Genomic DNA, 19,153 nt, shown 5'->3' with positions numbered 1-19,153 from the left:
TCTGACGTGCAGTCTTTCCACGTGTGCTCTGTCATCACGTGCTGTGTGGGAAACACCTGTGCGGGTCACGTCACAGACGCGCTTACGCGCTTTGGGCCTTTCCTCAGTTTTCACGCTGACGTGCAGGATTTTCACATGCAAAATCACTCCGTACCAAGCTGGCCACGCGTACGCACACGGAATACCACGCTCCTGCCCGGAAGGCCAAACTACTGCCCCCCAGAGCCCGAGCACGCTCCCACCTGCTGCTGCCTGACTGCCTGCTGCCCCTGCACTGCTGGGGGGTGGGGGTGGTGGGAGACATGGGTGGGGGCCTGGTGGAGGGTGCCCCTGGTGACTGGGGGCGTGGGGGTGATAGGGGACATGAGTGGGGGCCTGGTGGGGGCTGCCCCTGGTGACTGGGGGGGTGGGGGTGGTGGGAGACATGAGTGGGGGCCTGGTGGAGGGTGCCCCTGGTGACTGGGGGGGTGGGGGTGATAGGGGACATGAGTGGGGGCCTGGTGGAGGCTGCCCCTGGTGACTGGGTTGGTGGGGGTGGTGGGAGACATGGGTGGGGGCCTGGTGGAGGCTGCCCCTGCACTGCTGGGGGGTGGGGGTGGTGGGAGACATGAGTGGGGGCCTGGTGGAGGGTGCCCCTGGTGACTGGGGGGGTGGGGGTGATAGGGGACATGAGTGGGGGCCTGGTGGGGGCTGCCCCTGGTGACTGGGGGGGTGGGGGTGGTGGGAGACATGAGTGGGGGCCTGGTGGAGGCTGCCCCTGGTGACTGGGGGGGTGGGGGTGATAGGGGACATGAGTGGGGGCCTGGTGGGGGCTACCCCTGCACTGCTGGGGGGTGGGGGTGGTGGGAGACATGGGTGGGGGCCTGGTGGAGGCTGCCCCTGCACTGCTGGGGGGTGGGGGTGGTTGGAGACATGAGTGGGGGCCTGGTGGAGGGTGCCCCTGGTGACTGGGGGGGTGGGGGTGATAGGGGACATGAGTGGGGGCCTGGTGGGGGCTGCCCCTGGTGACTGGGGGGGTGGGGGTGGTGGGAGACATGAGTGGGGGCCTGGTGGAGGGTGCCCCTGGTGACTGGGGGGGTGGGGGTGATAGGGGACATTAGTGGGGGCTTGGTGGGGGCTGCCCCTGGTGACTGGGGGGGTGGGGGTGGTGGGAGACATGAGTGGGGGCCTGGTGGAGGCTGCCCCTGGTGACTGGGGGGGTGGGGGTGGTGGGAGACATGAGTGGGGGCCTGGTGGAGGGTGCCCCTGGTGACTGGGGGGTGGGGGTGATAGGGGACATGAGTGGGGGCCTGGTGGGGGCTGCCCCTGCACTGCTGGGGGGTGGGGGTGGTGGGAGACATGGGTGGGGGCCTGGTGGAGGCTGCCCCTGCACTGCTGGGGGGTGGGGGTGGTGGGAGACATGAGTGGGGGCCTGGTGGAGGGTGCCCCTGGTGACTGGGGGGGTGGGGGTGATAGGGGACATGAGTGGGGGCCTGGTGGGGGCTGCCCCTGGTGACTGGGGGGGTGGGGGTGGTGGGAGACATGAGTGGGGGCCTGGTGGAGGGTGCCCCTGGTGACTGGGGGGGTGGGGGTGATAGGGGACATGAGTGGGGGCCTGGTGGGGGCTGCCCCTGGTGACTGGGGGGTGGGGGTGGTGTGAGACATGAGTGGGGGCCTGGTGGAGGCTGCCCCTGGTGACTGGGGGGGTGGGGGTGGTGGGAGACATGAGTGGGGGCCTGGTGGAGGGTGCCCCTGGTGACTGGGGGGTGGGGGTGATAGGGGACATGAGTGGGGGCCTGGTGGGGGCTGCCCCTGGTGACTGGGGGGGTGGGGGTGATAGGGGACATGAGTGGGGGCCTGGTGGGGGCTGCCCCTGGTGACTGGGGGGGTGGGGGTGATAGGGGACATGAGTGGGGGCCTGGTGGGGGCTGCCCCTGGTGACTGGGGGGGTGGGGGTGGTGGGAGACATGGGTGGGGGCCTGGTGGAGGCTGCCCCTGCACTGCTGGGGGGTGGGGGTGGTGGGAGACATGAGTGGGGGCCTGGTGGAGGGTGCCCCTGGTGACTGGGGGGGTGGGGGTGATAGGGGACATGAGTGGGGGCCTGGTGGGGGCTGCCCCTGGTGACTGGGGGGGTGGGGGTGGTGGGAGACATGAGTGGGGGCCTGGTGGGGGCTGCCCCTGGTGACTGGGGGGGTGGGGGTGATAGGGGACATGAGTGGGGGCCTGGTGTGGGCTGCCCCTGCACTGCTGGGGGGTGGGGGTGGTGGGAGACATGGGTGGGGGCCTGGTGGAGGCTGCCCCTGGTGACTGGGGGGGTGGGGGTGATAGGGGACATGAGTGGGGGCCTGGTGGGGGCTGCCCCTGGTGACTGGGGGGTGGGGGTGGTGGGAGACATGAGTGGGGGCCTGGTGGAGGCTGCCCCTGGTGACTGGGGGGGTGGGGGTGGTGGGAGACATGAGTGGGGGCCTGGTGGAGGGTGCCCCTGGTGAATGGGGGGTGGGGGTGATAGGGGACATGAGTGGGGGCCTGGTGGGGGCTGCCCCTGGTGACTGGGGGTGATAGGGGACATGAGTGGGGGCCTGGTGGGGGCTGCCCCTGGTGACTGGGGGGGTGGGGGTGATAGGGGACATGAGTGGGGGCCTGGTGGGGGCTGCCCCTGCACTGCTGGGGGGTGGGGGTGGTGGGAGACATGGGTGGGGGCCTGGTGGAGGCTGCCCCTGCACTGCTGGGGGGTGGGGGTGGTGGGAGACATGAGTGGGGGCCTGGTGGAGGGTGCCCCTGGTGACTGGGGGGTGGGGGTGATAGGGGACATGAGTGGGGGCCTGGTGGGGGCTGCCCCTGGTGACTGGGGGGGTGGGGGTGATAGGGGACATGACATGAGTGGGGGCCTGGTGGAGGCTGCCCCTGGTGACTGGGGGTGTGGGGGTGGTGGGAGACATGGGTGGGGGCCTGGTGGAGGCTGCCCCTGCACTGCTGGGGGGTGGGGGTGGTGGGAGACATGAGTGGGGGCCTGGTGGAGGCTGCCCCTGGTGACTGGGGGGGTGGGGGTGGTGGGAGACATGAGTGGGGGCCTGGTGGAGGCTGCCCCTGGTGACTGGGGGGGTGGGGGTGGTGGGAGACATGGGTGGGGGCCTGGTGGAGGGTGCCCCTGGATGGTGGGGGGTGGGGCTGGTGGGTGACATGAGCAGGTGTGCAGGGTAGTCCCCTGTTTTGTGGGCTGCCTGCAGGGGCCGTGGAGGGTGTACAGGGAACACCTGTGAGGACCCACCCAGCCTAATCGCGTGTGTAACTTCCCACGCACCCCTGTAATACACGTACCAAGCCAAATCGCGTGTGAGAATTCCCGCGCACCCCTGAAATACACGTACCCTGCTGAAGTCGCGTGTAAAACTTCCCGCGCACCCCTGAAATGCATGCGCCCAGGCTATTCGCGTGTGGAACTTCCCGCGCACCCCTGAAATACACGCGCCCAGGCTATTCGCGAGTGGGACTTCCCGCGCACCCCTGAAATACACATAGCACGCTGGGAGACATGAGTGGGGGCCTGGTGGAGGGTGCCCCTGGTGGCGGGGGGGGGTGGGGGTGATAGGGGACATGAGTGTGGGCCTGGTGGAGGATGCCCCTGCACTGCTGGGGGGTGGGGGTGGTGGGTGACATGGGTTGGGGCCTGCTGGCAGGTGCCCCACAGTGCTGGGGGGTGGGGGTGGTGGGAGACATGAGTAGGGCATGAGTGGGGGCCTGGTGGAGGCTGCCCCTGCACTGCTGGGGGGTGGGGGTGGTAGGAGACATGGGTGGGGGCCTGGTGGTGGGTGCCCCTGGTGGCTGGGGGGTGGGGGTGCAGGGGGACATGAGCAGGTGTGCAGGGTAGTCCCCTGTTTTGTGGGCTGCCTGCAGGGGCTTTGGAGGGTGTACAGGGAACACCTGTGAGGACCCACCCAGCCTAATCGCGTGTGATAATTCCCACGCACCCCTGTAATACACGTACCCAGCAAATTGGCGTGTGATAATTCCCACGCACCCCTGTAATTCACGTACCCTGCCAAATCGCGTGTGATAATTCCTGCGTACCCCTGTATTACACGTGCCCTGGCTAATCGCATGTAAGACTTCCCGCGTACCCCTGTAATACACGTTCCCTGGACAATCGCGTGTTGAACTTCCCGCGTACCCCTGTAATACACGTTCCCTGGACAATCGCGTGTTGAACTTCCCGCGTACCCCTGTAATTCACGTTCCCTGGACTATCGCGTGTTGAACTTCCCGCGTACCCCTGTAATACACGTTCCCTGGACAATCGCGTGTTGAACTTCCCGCGTACCCCTGTAATTCACGTTCCCTGGACTATCGCGTGTTGAACTTCCCGCGTACCCCTGTAATACACGTTCCCTGGACTATCGCGTGTTGAACTTCCCGCGCACCCCTGAAATACACGTACCCTGGCACCCTGGCTAATCGCGTGTATAACTTCACGCGTACCCCTGATATGCACGTTACCCGCTTTGCGTTCCTTGTTTGGCAGCCCTGTAAACTGGTCCAGGGTTAGCGCAGCCCTTTGCGATGATTTAGCGATTTTGATGGCTTTTCCTTGCGCGAGGGCGTTCTTGGGGGCGTTACTGGCGCTGCTGCAGGGTCGCTGCGATACTCTGCGCCACGGCTGGTTTGGGAGCCTAAAATCCATGAATACGCTGTGCGCGGAAATCGGTTTTAGCGCACGTGCCTGGCGCAGACAATCGCACGCGGACACTCTGCGCCAGCCGCTTGCGACACTTTTCTGCGAAATTCTATGAATTACCCTGTCTATTTCTATTAGATCCCCTTGGATGGCTCCTGTTTTGGCCAGCTGATCAGCTAAGTCATTTCCAGTTTTCTCTGGTCCCTCTACTTTGGAATGACCCTTGATCTTTTTCCAGTAGATGGTCATCCCATTCGATGTGACCAGATCATCAATATTTTGGATCAACTTCCCATGTTTCAAGGGTTTGTTGTTAGCACATAGCATGCCTCTGGTTTTCCAATTAACCAGGTGCTCCACGAACCCGTTCCGTACATAATCTGAATCTGTGATTATGACCAGTTTGTGGAGTTGATTTTGGACAGCAGTGAGGATGGCTTGATGCACAGCCATCAACTCTGCTACCTGACTACTTCGGGGACCAATTTTGTACCCAGTGGAGGGTTCTGGGGAATCATTCACCCATGCATTCCCTACGCCGGCCACCAGTTCTTTCTCCCCGTTGTTGTCAACATGGTAAGAGCATCCATCCACATAGACAGTGGGCATTCCCTCACACTTGTCTTCTTCAAAGACTTTGTGGGGGGAATTAAGGTATGCTTCCATGTTGTCCTTGATTTTTAGACTTTCGTCCTCGAGACAGTTTTCTCTGGCACAATCATGAAAGTCAGCCAGAACTTGCGCGAGGGGACTCTTCTTGTTTTGGCCATATCTGACCTCCACAGGAAAGCCTTGCTTTGACAGAATCCAGGAAGTAATTCGGGAATTACTCACATTTCCGGCCCGGATTCTGTCACTTTGGAAATAATGCAGAGGCTGGTGTGGAGTCTCCACTATGATGTGTTCCCCCTGGATGAACGGGCGGTAATTCTTCAATGCCCACACCGTTGCCAGGAGTGCCTTTTCACAATCGTTGAATTTTTCCTCCACAGAGGATAAAGTTTTGCTCGCATAGGAGATTACTTTATTGACCTTGTCATGCTTTTGGTATAATATTGCCGTCAAGCACGTATTAGAAAACCCTGTCTCCAGGAAGAACTCCTTGTTTCTGACAGGGTAAGCTAGGCAAGGCGCTTGTGAGAGGCTTCTTTTGAGTTGTCTTACTGCCTCGGATTGTTCTGGACCCCATTACCACTTGACCCCCCCTTCAAAAGATGAATCAGGGGTCTGGTGATCTCTGCATAGCCCTCAATGAACTTTCTGCTGTAATTAGTCAGTACAAGGAGGCTCCTTAGTTCCCGCAGAGTTGTGGGATCCTTCAGTTTCTGGAGTGCTTCCACTTTCTTTTCTTGGGGACAGAGACCCTGAGGAGTAATCTCATGCCCCAAGAAATTAACACGGGTTCTACACCACTGTGCTTTCTGAAAGGAAAGTTTGGCTCTGGCGGCCCTCAACTGTGTCAGAACATAACGGATCTCCGCTATATGTTCCTCCACAGATGAACTTTTGATGAGGACATCAGCTACATAAGCCAGGTTACCCCTCGCACCCAGGTCGGGCATGGCCTTATGTAGGAAAATGCTGAATTCATTGCCGGAGTTGAGGTATCCGAAGGGAGTTCGGGTCCATGTGTACTGCTGGCCCCCAAAGGTAAAAGCCAGTTTGTATTGGTCCTCCCTACTGACAGGCACGGTCCAGTATCCATTGGTCAGGTCTATTGCTGTGAATACCTGTGACCCCTGAATCTGGGCCAGCCCTTGGTCAATGTAGGGCAGAGGCCATCAGGAAGTATGGACCCGTTTGTTGAGCTCCCTGAGGTCGGCACAGAGTCTCCACTGGCCGTTTGGCTTCAATATTCCCAGCACCGGATTATTGAAGGTGCTGTGTACTGGACGGATTATTCCCCGGTACTCAAGGTTCTTAATTATTTCAGTAAGGGACTCCATGGATGCCAGGGGCAAGCGATATTGCTTCACAAACACTGGAGTCATCCCAGGGTCTGTGGGAATTGTTGTTTTGTGGATGTCGGTGCGACCACAGTCATATGAGTCTACCGCAAAGAGATCTTGGAAATCCAAGAAAACTTGTTTCAACTTTTGCTTCTGTTCCAGAGTCACACAGGCATCAGCTAGGTTGACTCTCTCTTCCACCATCTGCCTGAAGCCTGGAAAGACTTCTGGTTTTGCTATCTCAGCGGCCTTCTCCAGCTGGGTGGAGAAGTCCCTGGTCAGAGTGCTGATTTGGACTGGAGGCTTCAGGTGGGAAAGGCAGCCCTCATGGACCTGGAAAATCACCTCATCCCTTCTAAAGTCACAAGTCACGTCTTCCTTACCATAAGGGCAAGAAGTGTACACCAGGAAGTTCCCCCCATGCCGGGTAAAGATCCTGTCTGGTGTTGTATTGTCATCACTGTCACTGTCAAAACAGTCCTTGGGGATTGGTCCTAACAGTTCATTTCCTAAATCAATGGAGAAATGTCGGTCATCAACCGCCATTCCAATAATGGTGCCTGCGGCTAGAGTAAAACTCTTTAAGTCGCTGTTATCCACCTCTATTGGAATGGTGTCATGTTCTATGTTGACTAATGGTGTTGGGTTTACCCCTAACCCTTGCTGTTGGAGAGAAGCATTTAGATGAATAAAAGCATCAGGGTTTTTCAATTTTTGTCCTCTTTTAACGTTCACTTCCAGGGAGAATTGTCGGGTCCTTTCTGGGATGGTGACTTCCTCTTTAATCTGAATTTCAACTGCATAAGGTAGCAATTGAGCGGACCTAAATGCTTTTTCTGGATCATCAAAGCCCATGGGATTATCCGCTAATCGGGACCAAGCTTTGAAGTTTATTAGGCCCAAACTAATGGCAAAGCGATTGAGAATGTCACTGCCTAAGTAAAAGGCGGCAGTGACGTCTCGCACGACCCAACAATTATGGACTATGCTCTTGTTGCCAATGGAGATTTTGAGCATACATCTGCTTGGCAGGAGATGTTTTGAATTGGGTGTTTCCAGATCCATTTCCTATTTGTCTATCAGTTTGAATGTGGGAATGGCTGGATCTTTTGGGAGTTGGCGGTACATGGCTTCGCTGATGAAGCTCTTACCGTTGTTCACACACACTCGAGCGAGAACAGAGTCCTTCCCATCATTTAACTGAACAGGGATGAACAACTGCTTGTCATGCCGCAGCGGGGATGGCGGGTGTGGAATTGCTGGCGGTTCTGTCCGCCGTAGCATTTCACTCCTCGTCTTTTCCGCGTACTGCTCTAGTCGTTGTATGCGATTGGGACCCAGAAGTATAAATCACTTCACTTCCGGGTCGCATACGCGTTGCAACGTTTCCGGGTTCCTTCCTGTGTTGCTGCCACTCCCGTTACTGGTGAATTTCCTGCCTTTCTGCCTTTCGTTTCACTGTTTCCACGCAGATGTGTTCCACCCTTGTTTCTCTGCCTTGCGCATTTCCTCGTCCTTGTTTAGCCTTCCTTCCTCCTTTTCCCCTTTCTTTTTTCCCTCTTCTTACCTCTTCCTTTACCCCCTTTTTTCCCCTTCCTTCCCAGTTTTGTCCTTCTTTCCCATCCCTTATACCCCTTTTGGATCCTCCTCCTGCCAGACCTGTGCCTGCCTACCGGACTGTCTGTGTTCAATCCCTTGTACCTATTTGGAACTTCCATCTACCAGAGCTGTGCCTGCTTACCGGACTGCCTGTGTTCAATCCCTTGTACCTATTTGGAACTTCCATCTACCAGACCCGTGCATGCTTTTCGGACTGCCTGCGCTCAATCCCTTGTACCTATTTTGGAACCTCTGCCTGCCCGACCTGTGCCTGCTTATCGGATTGCTCTTCCATCAGCGAACTTACCTTCTTCGATCATCCACCTGAAATACTACTTCTAGGGGTTTTTTGTGCCTTCCGGCTTTTTTCCCCCTGTGAGGCGCTCTCGGTAGGATAACCCCCGTTGCCCCTATCTTAGTGGCACGGTGGCATCCTATCGAGGGCGTCCTTATCTTCGCAAGAAAAAAGAGAAGCCTCCACGACATAAGGACGGAAAGATCAAGCAGAAAGAGGAAGGTGAGGAGTTGGGGGAAGGGGGAGAATCTGCAATTTCATCCGAAGAAGAAGATATAACCGACATTACTGACAGTTTGCAACGCCAACAAGAAACTGAGATGGCAACCCCCCAGCAAGTACAGGAACTTATAGCTGCCGTCCAAAACCTTAATTTGGAGGTTCAGAACCTTAAGACAACCAACACAGCATTGCAGTTAAGAATGAAGGAACGAGAGCGACCCTCTGCAAACCTACCTTCGCTCCCTTTGGTTTCAGGCAAATTTGATGGATCGCCAAAACGAGTCAAGGAGTTCTTAGATGCCTGCAATCTCCACTTTTCCTTCCATCCGCAGACCTTCACATCAGATCATGCCAAGGTCGGATTCATGATTACCCACATGACGGGTAAACTATAATGATTTCAAAACCCTGCTGCAGCAAACGTTTCTACGCACAGAAAGCACTTTTTTGGCCTCTGAGGACCTCTTAGACATCCACCAGGGAAACACAGATCTTCTCTCCTACATCACTACATTCAAGCAGATAGCCACCGAAGCTGGCTGGCAGGAACAGGCCCAATATGCCATTTTCCGTCGAGGGTTGAGAGAGGATCTCAAGGACGAACTGGCACGTATCGACTGTCCGTCCTCCTTTTCGGATCTTATCACGGCTGCTCTTCGGATTGATTTCCGGCTTTCGGAACGACGGTCAGAACGAAAAAAGAACAAACTCTACAGTCTCTCTCCCCTAGAAGCCCAGTTGCCTTCTTCTCTACCACCTCCACGTCAAGGCAAAGAGGAACCGATGCAGATCGGTACTGCTCGTGCACCACTCACTCCGGAAGAACGGAAGAGACGAAGGGACGGTAACATGTGTATGTATTGTGGAGCCTCTAGCCATCTGTTACGGAACTGTCCTGACGTCCCTCCGAGGCGTTCGGGAAACGAGCGCCCTTGGTGAGTGTTGGGACGCACTCCCGAGGGGCCATTCCTAGTCCTTACGCAACTCTGTCGATAGCATCTTCTGGCATACCGGAGGATTCTAGGCTGATGGTTCTGTCAGTAACTCTTACAGTTCGCAGGACCGTGGTCCCAACTCAGGCTTTACTCGACTATGGTGCAGCCGGCAACATCATAGATACCTTGTGGGCTAAACAAAAGGGCATAAATCGTCTAGCCAAACAGGAGGATCAGAAAGTCGAAGGAGTGGATGGTGAGCCTTTGATTTCCGGCATGATCACACACACCACTGAAAAATTACACCTAAGTATCCAGCAACATAGCGAAAAGATCTCGTTTGACATCATCCGAGCAGCCCATTTCCCTATCATACTAGGGATAAACTGGCTCCGAAAGCACAACCCTCACATTGACTGGGCAAAGAACGTACTCAGTTTTCAGTCCACCTTTTGTAGATCAGAATGTCTACCTGAACCAAAGTTTGAGACTGTACAGACTACCAGTGTTTACGACTCCAGACTCATACATTGTCTTCCACATCATCTACAAGAATACGCAGAGGTAGTGACAAAAAAGACGCCTAGCGACCTTCCTCCCCACAGACCGGAAGACTGCTGTCTGGATCTTGTCCTGGTGCTCTGGTACCGTTCTGTAGGATGTTCCCTTTATCTCTCAGAGAAAGACACTTCCTTCGGGAATATCTGGATAACAATCTGGCCAACAGGCTTAAAATCACCGGCTGGAGCTTCACTGTTTTTCATCCCAAAGAAGGACACACAAGAGTTGAGACCCTGCATTGACTACAGGGGTCTAAACAAGGTGACCATTAAGGACAGGTATCCCATGCCTCTTATCACTGAAATCATCCAAGCTGTTCATGGCGCCACAATCTTCACAAAATTGGATCTCCGGAATGCCTACCATCTTCTCCGGATCCAAAAAGGGGATGAATGGAAGACAGTTTTCAGGACCCCCTATGGGTTGTACGAATACCAAGTGATGCCCTTTGGGCTCGTCAATGCCCCTTCAACGTTTTATGGACTGGCTTTTTTTAGACCTGCTGTGTCAGACCACGATTGTCTATCTCAACGACATACTAGTGTATTCAAGAACTCCGGAATCCCTTGTACCTATTTGGAACTTCCGTCTACCAGACCTGTGCCTGCTTACCGGACTGCCTGTGTTCAATCCCTTGTACCTATTTGGAACTTCCATCTACCAGACCCGTGCCTGCTTATCGGACTGCCTGCGCTCAATCCCTTGTACCTATTTTGGAACCTCTGCCTGCCCGACCTGTGCCAGCTTATCGGATTGCTCTTCCATCAGCGCACTTACCTTCTTCAATCATCCACCTGAAATACTACTTCTAGGGTTTTTTTGTGCCTTCCGGCTTTTTTCCCCCTGTGAGGCGCTCTCGGTAGGATAACCCCCGTTGCCCCTATCTTAGTGGCACGGTGGCATCCTATCGAGGGCGTCCTTATCTTCACAAGAAAAAAGAGAAGCCTCCACGACATAAGGACGGAAAGATCAAGCAGAAAGAGGAAGGTGAGGAGTTGGGGGAAGGGGGAGAATCTGAAATTTCATCCGAAGAAGAAGATATAACTGACATTACTGACACTGCTCTCCAATTTGCTGAATATGAGCCAGGCTTTGAGCTGATTTCACATCTTTCTGGACTATAGGAGTGGGAGTGTCTGATTGTGGATTGGTAAAGAATTTCAGAGTGTTTCCTTCCAGTGAGGAATACGACCTTAAACTGGAAGGAAGGTTTATTTTCAGAAATACAGAGGATCCCCCATCACCAGTCTGTTACCCTACTGCTATTACTGTCACGTCTGGAATTTGGTTGTTCTGGAAGTGAAATTCTACTTGGTCAGATTTTTGTTCAACCATGTGGCAGGTGCCGTTTAAACTAACATGGTTGACACTCTGTTTTAATTTTATTGGTTGGCTAGTCTGGGTCCAGAGAACCTTGTTTACGCAATCTATTAGGGGTGACAGCCTTCTCAGGAGGTCATTCCCTAGTAAACAAGGGGTGCCCTCTGGAGTCACTACTATGACCGGGTGTTTCACCTTGTGTCGCCCAATTTTGATGTCCAAATCTGCAGTCCCCTCGACGGGAATTTCCTTCCCATCAAAGTTCTGGAGTTGTCCTGGAAGAGAGGTGAGGGGAATTTGGTACTTCTCCCCCCTACCTGAATTCAGTTCATCAAAGGCCCTTTTGGCCAGAAGGGTAGCTTGGGATCCAGTGTCCACCAGTGCCAAAATTGTACCCTGCCCCTGTACTTGTACCGGGGCATAGTATCTTCCCTCCTTCTCCTCAAGGGGGCACAGATAATGCACATTTTTGGACAACTGGTGGGCTAACTTTCTGGTTTTGGACATGGCGAGAGAAGAGATTTGGGCAGAATTCTGTGGAGAGTCATGGGAATCTGAAAGAAAAAGTTTTGATGCGGTTTTTGGTTCCCCTGGTTCCAGTTCTGGGCCGCCCCCCCCCCCCTTTTTGGAGGCAGTCACCTGGATGGGTTTGAACCAGGGGTTTTCAGTCTTGTTGGTTCTGGGATAGAATGATGGGCAGCGAATCCCCACATCTACCCAGTCTGGGTTGGAATCCCTTGGGACCCATTTTTCCTTGGGAGGAGTTCCCCCAGCTCTGAAGGAGAAAATACTTTTCCCAGGATCCTCTGAGGATCCCTCTCCCTCAAATTGGAAGACCTGTACCTCCTCCACAAAGGGGGTCTGTTTGGGTCCTTTGTTTCTCCTACCTCCTCTCTGCTCCTTGGGTGGCAGACTTTCAGGGGTAGGAGATTTTGTTTCTGGTTCCTGGTTTTCCAGGGGCTGTTTACAAGTTGGGAAGGAAGCTTCCTCCAAGGCTTTACACCCCCATCCCCTTGTGCCTCCTCCTTAGGAACGGTGGGTTATCGGGGTGCTGCCCCCGTCATTGTTCTGGAGCACCAGGCCCAGAGTTTGGGGCATTCTGCACTAGCATGCTCATCTGAGGGTTCTGTTGAGCCCTCAGTATGTAACCCAGATCCTGTGCCATATTTTGGACCTGGCGCTCTAACTGTGAAACCCGCTCAGGCTGATACGGGGTCCTGTTTTCTCCCCTGGGCTGATCCCGGGAAGGGTAGCTCTCCCTTCTCTGGTAATACCCTGGGTTGGGAAGATTTGGGTACCCCTCCACCCTTGGCCTCCCCTCTCCCGGATTAGGTTGTCTGGGCTCAGGGAATTGGGGAAAGAAGGATGGATGGTTTTGGGGTTGGAAATTGGGTGGATACCTGGGAAAAAAGTTCTGCCCAGTGTTTGGGGAATTTCTGCCCTCCTGTGGGAAGTTAGGAGGGAAGTTCCCTGGGTCAGGTGCTTCGCTGGATCCCCCCCCCTTGGGCTGGAGGAGTCCACACATAACCTAGGATTGGTCTGTTTCCCTTATAGCGGGGACTAACATAGTCAGGGGAGCGAGGGACCCCATTTGTGGGACTACCTCCTTGACTCCCTGTCTGTGACTGGCCTGAGGGCCTTCTGGGCTGTGAATTATTTGGTGCAGGCAGGTTTATTTTTTTTTTTTTATTTGCATTTAATCAAAAGATTTTTGCAAAACAGTCTTTTTTAAAATTCTTTTCATGAACAGTTTTTAAGTAGACGACTTGACACACCGCTCTCCATTTCTTTCTTTCTTTCTAAAGTCACAAGTCATTCTGCGGGAGGGTTTTGCCCTGTCATCATCCGACTGGACTGACCTCGTTTAGCCTGTCAAATAGTTTTCCAGGTTTGCCTTTTTTAAAGCAATGTCCAGTAGTTTTGCGGCAGCCCTCGACCATCTGGCGGAATCGCCAGAAATGAGCCGACACCAGCCCACCTCTTCAGTTAATGTCGATGAATGGGATAATAGCGGTGTCAAGTACGTCTCTCTTTCTAAAAACATCGCTGGACATGACGTCAGAAGGTGTCTGACAATTTCCAATTGATCAGGATTTTCACATAGTCGGCATGAGGCTGTAAGGGATTTTGATCTAATATATAAAATTTCCCTTGTATGAAGAGTGTTTAGCCGAGCACGCATGAACATTTTTCTTAAATCTTTTTCCGGAAATTTTTCACAGTATTTCAGTGGAATTTTTGGTTTATTGTGGCCAGGTGGAAGGTCTTTCAACAGTTTATATGACAAAATTTTTTCGTTTGTCCAGATCCAATCTTGCTGCAATAGTTTTTCTTTTACTCTGCTTGGGTTAACAATCAAGAGTTCTTCCGTGCAGGTTATCTCTTCCAGTTTATCTTTTCTTTTCTTGACCCAGGCAGTTAGAGGCTTACACCCGCCTCTTTGAATTTCGTCTGCTACCACTCGAAAAATAGGGAGGGCATTTGGGCATACAATTTTTCTGAAAAGTTGAAGAGCACCATGCTCCACTGATGCTGCAAGGGACGTAAGGCCGAGGTCTCTACGAATCGCCGCTATCGGTGCTGATTTTGGGAGACCCAATACCGACTTCCATATAAAGCCTTCCAGTCTTTGCCATAATTCTTCTGGAAGGCTTAGATTTGCACACATTCCATACGTTAAAGCCGGCACTATTTTTCCTTGTAGAAATTCAGAGCCGGTGTCCATGAAAATTTTCCAAACTTTCTGTCTACAGCTTTTAATTGAGCTGTCAGATTTCTGGCTTTGTCCCACAGAGCTTCCATAGTGGTATTTTCTTTCAGGGAATTGTCTATCCATACTCCAAGATATTTATATTCATTGACCACTTCCAATTTTCTGTTTTCCAAAAACCAAGCCGATGGTGTTTTTCGGTTAGTTGACAATTTGGTAAAAATCAAGATTTTTGTTTTCTGAACGTTAATTTCTAAATTATTTTTACTCATGTAGGCATAAAGGTTTGATAGTTGCCGCTGGAGACCAATTTTTGTCTGGTCCATCAAAATTAGGTCATCCGCATACCATAGTCTGGACACTTGTGACAATCCCACTTTTGGTGGAAATGAGCAAATTTTTCCCTCAGTATACTGAAAATCTCCTATAAAGGCGATGAATAAAGCCGGCGCTAGAGGGCAGCCTTGCTTAACCCCACGATTTGTAGGGATTTTGTGTGATAGATGACCTTGCTGACTTAATCGGACCCGCATTGATGTTTGAGTATGTAAAGCTAAGATTGGATCCAGGATTTGCGCCGGACAATTCCAGGCTCTCAGTTTGGCCCACAGTTTCTCACGATCCACCGTATCAAAGGCCTTTGACAGGTCCACCAGAGCCAGATGGACTTTAGGAGAGCCGGATTTCACCCTTGCTTTGATGATGTTTAAATTGAAGATGTTATCGTCCCTGTACCCTTCTGAAATCCCGTCTGAAAATGGTCCGCCGCTGGGGAAATCTTAACCCACTTCTGAAAGTGGGTTAATAATAGGGTCGCAAATATTTTCCCCAGGATATCCAATAGTGCGATAGGCCTATAGTTAAAAGGATTTTCTTTAGGGCCTTTTTTGTAAATTGGTACCACCACTGCTTCTGTCCAAGATACTGGAATTTGTTTTATTTTTTGACAGTGAATGAAAATTTCCCTTAATACTGTGGCCCATTTATCCGGATGTTGTTTAATGTCAATATTGGTCAGTCCGTCAGGGCCTGGGGCTCTTGAAGTTTTTAGTTGTGATATTACTCTCAGTATATCCTCCATGTTTGTCAGCGTGATCCAATCGTCATCTGAGGACTGAGTTTTTTTATCTATAGTCGTTGAAGGTGATTGAAAAAGTGCAATGAAGTGCACCAACCAATTTTGTTCCGAGACTGCATTTGCTATAGAGGGAGCACTTTGGCCGTTGGTAGCTTTTAATAAGTTCCAAAAATCTCTTGTGTTTTTTGATGCAAGAGACCTTTGCATCGCTTCAGCGTCCTTCTGGTACAAACTCGCCACATGATGTTTTATCCATGATTTGTAGTGGAATGTGCCCTCATAATAATCAGCCCATGCCTCCACTGTTTGGTGCCTTACCGCCAAGTTTTTCAAATTTCTTACTTCACGCCTCTTTAGAACCACCAACCGATCGTAGGTGTGGTTGTGTACAGATTTTCTTCCCTTACCTCCTGGGAAGGCCACCCTGTGAGGAAGCAATAGAGGAATGTAATCTGGACTTTTAGCAATAGAGCTTGTTGTACTGCGTTGGCGATCCGTACCTAGCCTGTCTTTTATAGTTCTTATATTTTCCGCCGTAAGGCGCAATCTGGATTGTTGTTCATTTGACTCTACTTCCGCTGTATATATAGATCTTTCCGGAGCCGTTGATCTCCAAGTTAACTCTAACAAATTGTGATCACTTTCTAAGGTTTTTACAACTCTGAACGATGAAACATAGGGGATCAAACTTTCAGTTATGTAGATGTAGTTTAAGGTAGAGGAAGAATTATCTCTTTCCCACGTTGGAATCTGGGATCCCTGATCTTTTAATGTAGCAGTATTAAAGATATTTCTTGATTTCATCAACTTAGACCATGCACACCCTCTTTTATCAGCAGAAGAGTAAGTCTGTAATGCTTTTTCAGATGTTACTTCGGTTTTGCATTTAGCGTTTAAATCTCCGCAAATTATGAGGTTCTCGATGTTGCCCTCTGTGAAGATGATATCAATAACTTCCGTTACTTTATCGCAGAAGTGTATTATTGTTGTTCTCTCCGGGTTCCAATATAGATTTATAATTGCAAGGTCTGTTGTAATCCATTTAGCTGATTCGGGATCATAACGCTGCCATGAGGTAAGAATACCAAGCATACCATAGGCTTCCATGGTTTTAGTCTTTGGTGTAATACCTGAGCCAATGCGGATAGCTGTTAAAAGGCCCGCAGATGGTCTACCCAATAACGATCTGCAAGCTGGCGAGATTTCAATTGTAAATCCGTCTAATGTTGGACAATCTACTAACCATGTTTCCTGTAGACATAGAATGTCAAAACTTCCTAAATTGATGTCGCTCGGGCGTGTCAGGTGATTAAAACCTCTGGTATGCCAGGATGCCATTACCAGATCTTTCTTGGTCAGATTTAGGGCCAGTTTCACACTAGACGCCAGAGACTCTTGGAAAGGACTTTTTGGTCGCTGCTATTTTTTATGGGAGCGTCCAAAAGCTTCAGCCAGCCACTTCCACGGTCCTTCAGCGCCTTTTTGCTTCTGATGGTACGTTTGCAGTTTCCTTGGATCTTCCCATCTGTCAGTAGAGTTGATTCTATCTTTTCTTGTCCACGTAGATTTGTAATTGCTTCGGTAACACGGAGTCTGGTTTGTATTTTCCCATTTTGATGAAAATTCAAATTGTTTTTTTTCCTCTTTTTTCCCATTGACATGGTCATTGCGATTGCTCAGTAGCCTTAATCGAGGGATTTTACTCCTGTCCGGGTCGTGTCTGCGGTTTTGAGTGTGATCAGCCCTTGTCGAAGTGAGCCTCCTCCGATTTTCTTTTTCTGGTGCTTTGCGTGCTTGTTTAGATACTAGGGTCAGATTGAATCCTAGTTTGTGTAGATCTTTGGAAGTTTCTTTAGGGATTTCTGCCAGAACTTCATTTCTTATGTAGATAAGGGCTTTTGCTCTGTGCTCCCTGTGATATGGTTCAACTAATTCAATATCATTTGTCATCAGATGTTGTAGTTTCTTGATTTTTGCTACGATTTTAAGAATCATTTTTCTGTTTAGAACCATATAACCCTCTTTTGATGATGTTTGTTCGATTTTATATACTGTAGTTCCTTCAAGTTTTTCATCGAGATTCCTGTTTCCTGTTTTCTTCCTTAGATTTCCTATACATTTTGGGGGTCTACTGGCGATCTCGCGTTGTTCATGATGTTTTTCTGAAATCATCACCTTATTTTGTCTTTGATCTTCCGAACTTGTTTTACTTTTTTCTTTGGGTTCTATATGCACCTTGACATTCTCTTCTCTTTGGGCCCTCTGTCTAGGGGCTTCTTTAGTATCTTCCACCTCTTCAATTTCCGATTGGGATGATGTTACCGTGACTTGGGAATCTTCCAAATTTGCATGATGTTGAGACAAATTCATTAGTTCACTATCTTCTAGAAATTCTTCAATCGTTTTTGGAGATGTAAGCGAAGCTTTATGGACAGATTTGACAGATGGTGTATTCTGCAGGGATTCCGTCTTCCTTGCTTTGCTCTCTTCGGGTTTGTTCCCTTTTGTCCCAGGGCCCAAAACCAACAGTGGATGAGAAGACTTTTCCTCAGTCTTCTTCAATTTATGTGTTAATACATCTTTTCTTTGGATCATTTGAGTTGATTTAATTTTTTGGAACTCTGTCTCTGTCTGCTCGTTTTTCTTTGTTCTCAGTTACGATATTATAGTTGGAATTCCGAATGATTTTTTTCCAAAAATTGGTGCCAAGTCCATATGGGTAGGCCCTTCACCAGTCTGTGAACCAGTAGACGTTTTAGAAGATGGCAAATGAACAGCGATGTGTTTTTCCGACAGCTGCGCTTCCAGCTTGGCGATTCTTTTTTCCATTTTCGCCTGTGATAGCGTGTTTTTTGTCTCGAGAGCTGTTATATAGCCTTCCATAAAGGTCAATTTTTCCAACATTGCTGATGACAAAGAGGTGTTGTCTTTGAGAGTTTCGTTAATGGACTCATAGAGCTTAGTAAACGGATTTAGCGCAATTGTAAATGATGACATTATTTGTAGCAGATCAGTTTTTTTGCTAGGAGAGACTTTCTGGGCCGGCATCGATATTTCACTAAGCCTCCTGCTAGTGGCCGGTGTATGGAAACCTTTGTCGCCCATGTGGGCAGATGATCTGTCCATACTTCTTCTGTCTATAGACTGTAGTAAATCATCAGTGCGGCTCTCAGTCACAGCTTTATGACCTTTAGTATAGCACGTTGATTCCGCTATGTGTGCTCTTGTCCTTACATTTCGATCTTCTCCTGAACCCACTATCGATTTTGGGGAGCGCCTGGCTTCTAGAAGAGTAATTGGTCCTTGAGGACTGGCTTCTTCCTCAGTCCGAGGAGCCGTCGACGTTTCTTTTACTTCTGTTTCGGATCGTCTTTCATTTATGCTACCGAGGTTTGGCGGAAACGATAACTGAGTGGGCGGCTCAACACGACAATCCTGCAAAGCTGCACTTATCATTTTTTCGGCCATCACCTCCTTTTGGACTGGTGCTTTTAAGTTTGATTCCAGCCTTTGAGCACTTTGTTCAGTCTTTCTAGTTTTGTTTGCGGGGAGTGGATCTTGCACCGCCTCCAAGATCTCTGCGTCGGAGAGTTCTGCATCATGATCTAACTTTCTTTTATGTTGATTCAAAAAGTAGTCCCTTAGAGAGGATGAAATTAACAGCGTTGGAAAGCATTTTGCACTGTCTTGATTTTTAAGTCCAGATTTCCTTTGTTTTTTCGTATATATTTTGTTTGGAGTTAACTTTGCTTTCATTGGTCCTTTAGTGTTTTGCTCCGTTGTTGTTTGGCCCACGGGTTCTTTGCCGACTTGTTTGCCACTTCCGTGGCTCA

The sequence above is a fragment of the Ambystoma mexicanum genome, chromosome 2q (genome assembly GCF_040938575.1).
Source record: "Ambystoma mexicanum isolate Mex_15411 chromosome 2q, UKY_AmexF1_1, whole genome shotgun sequence".
Lineage (NCBI taxonomy): Eukaryota > Metazoa > Chordata > Amphibia > Caudata > Ambystomatidae > Ambystoma > Ambystoma mexicanum.
This window is presented reverse-complemented; position numbering follows the sequence as displayed.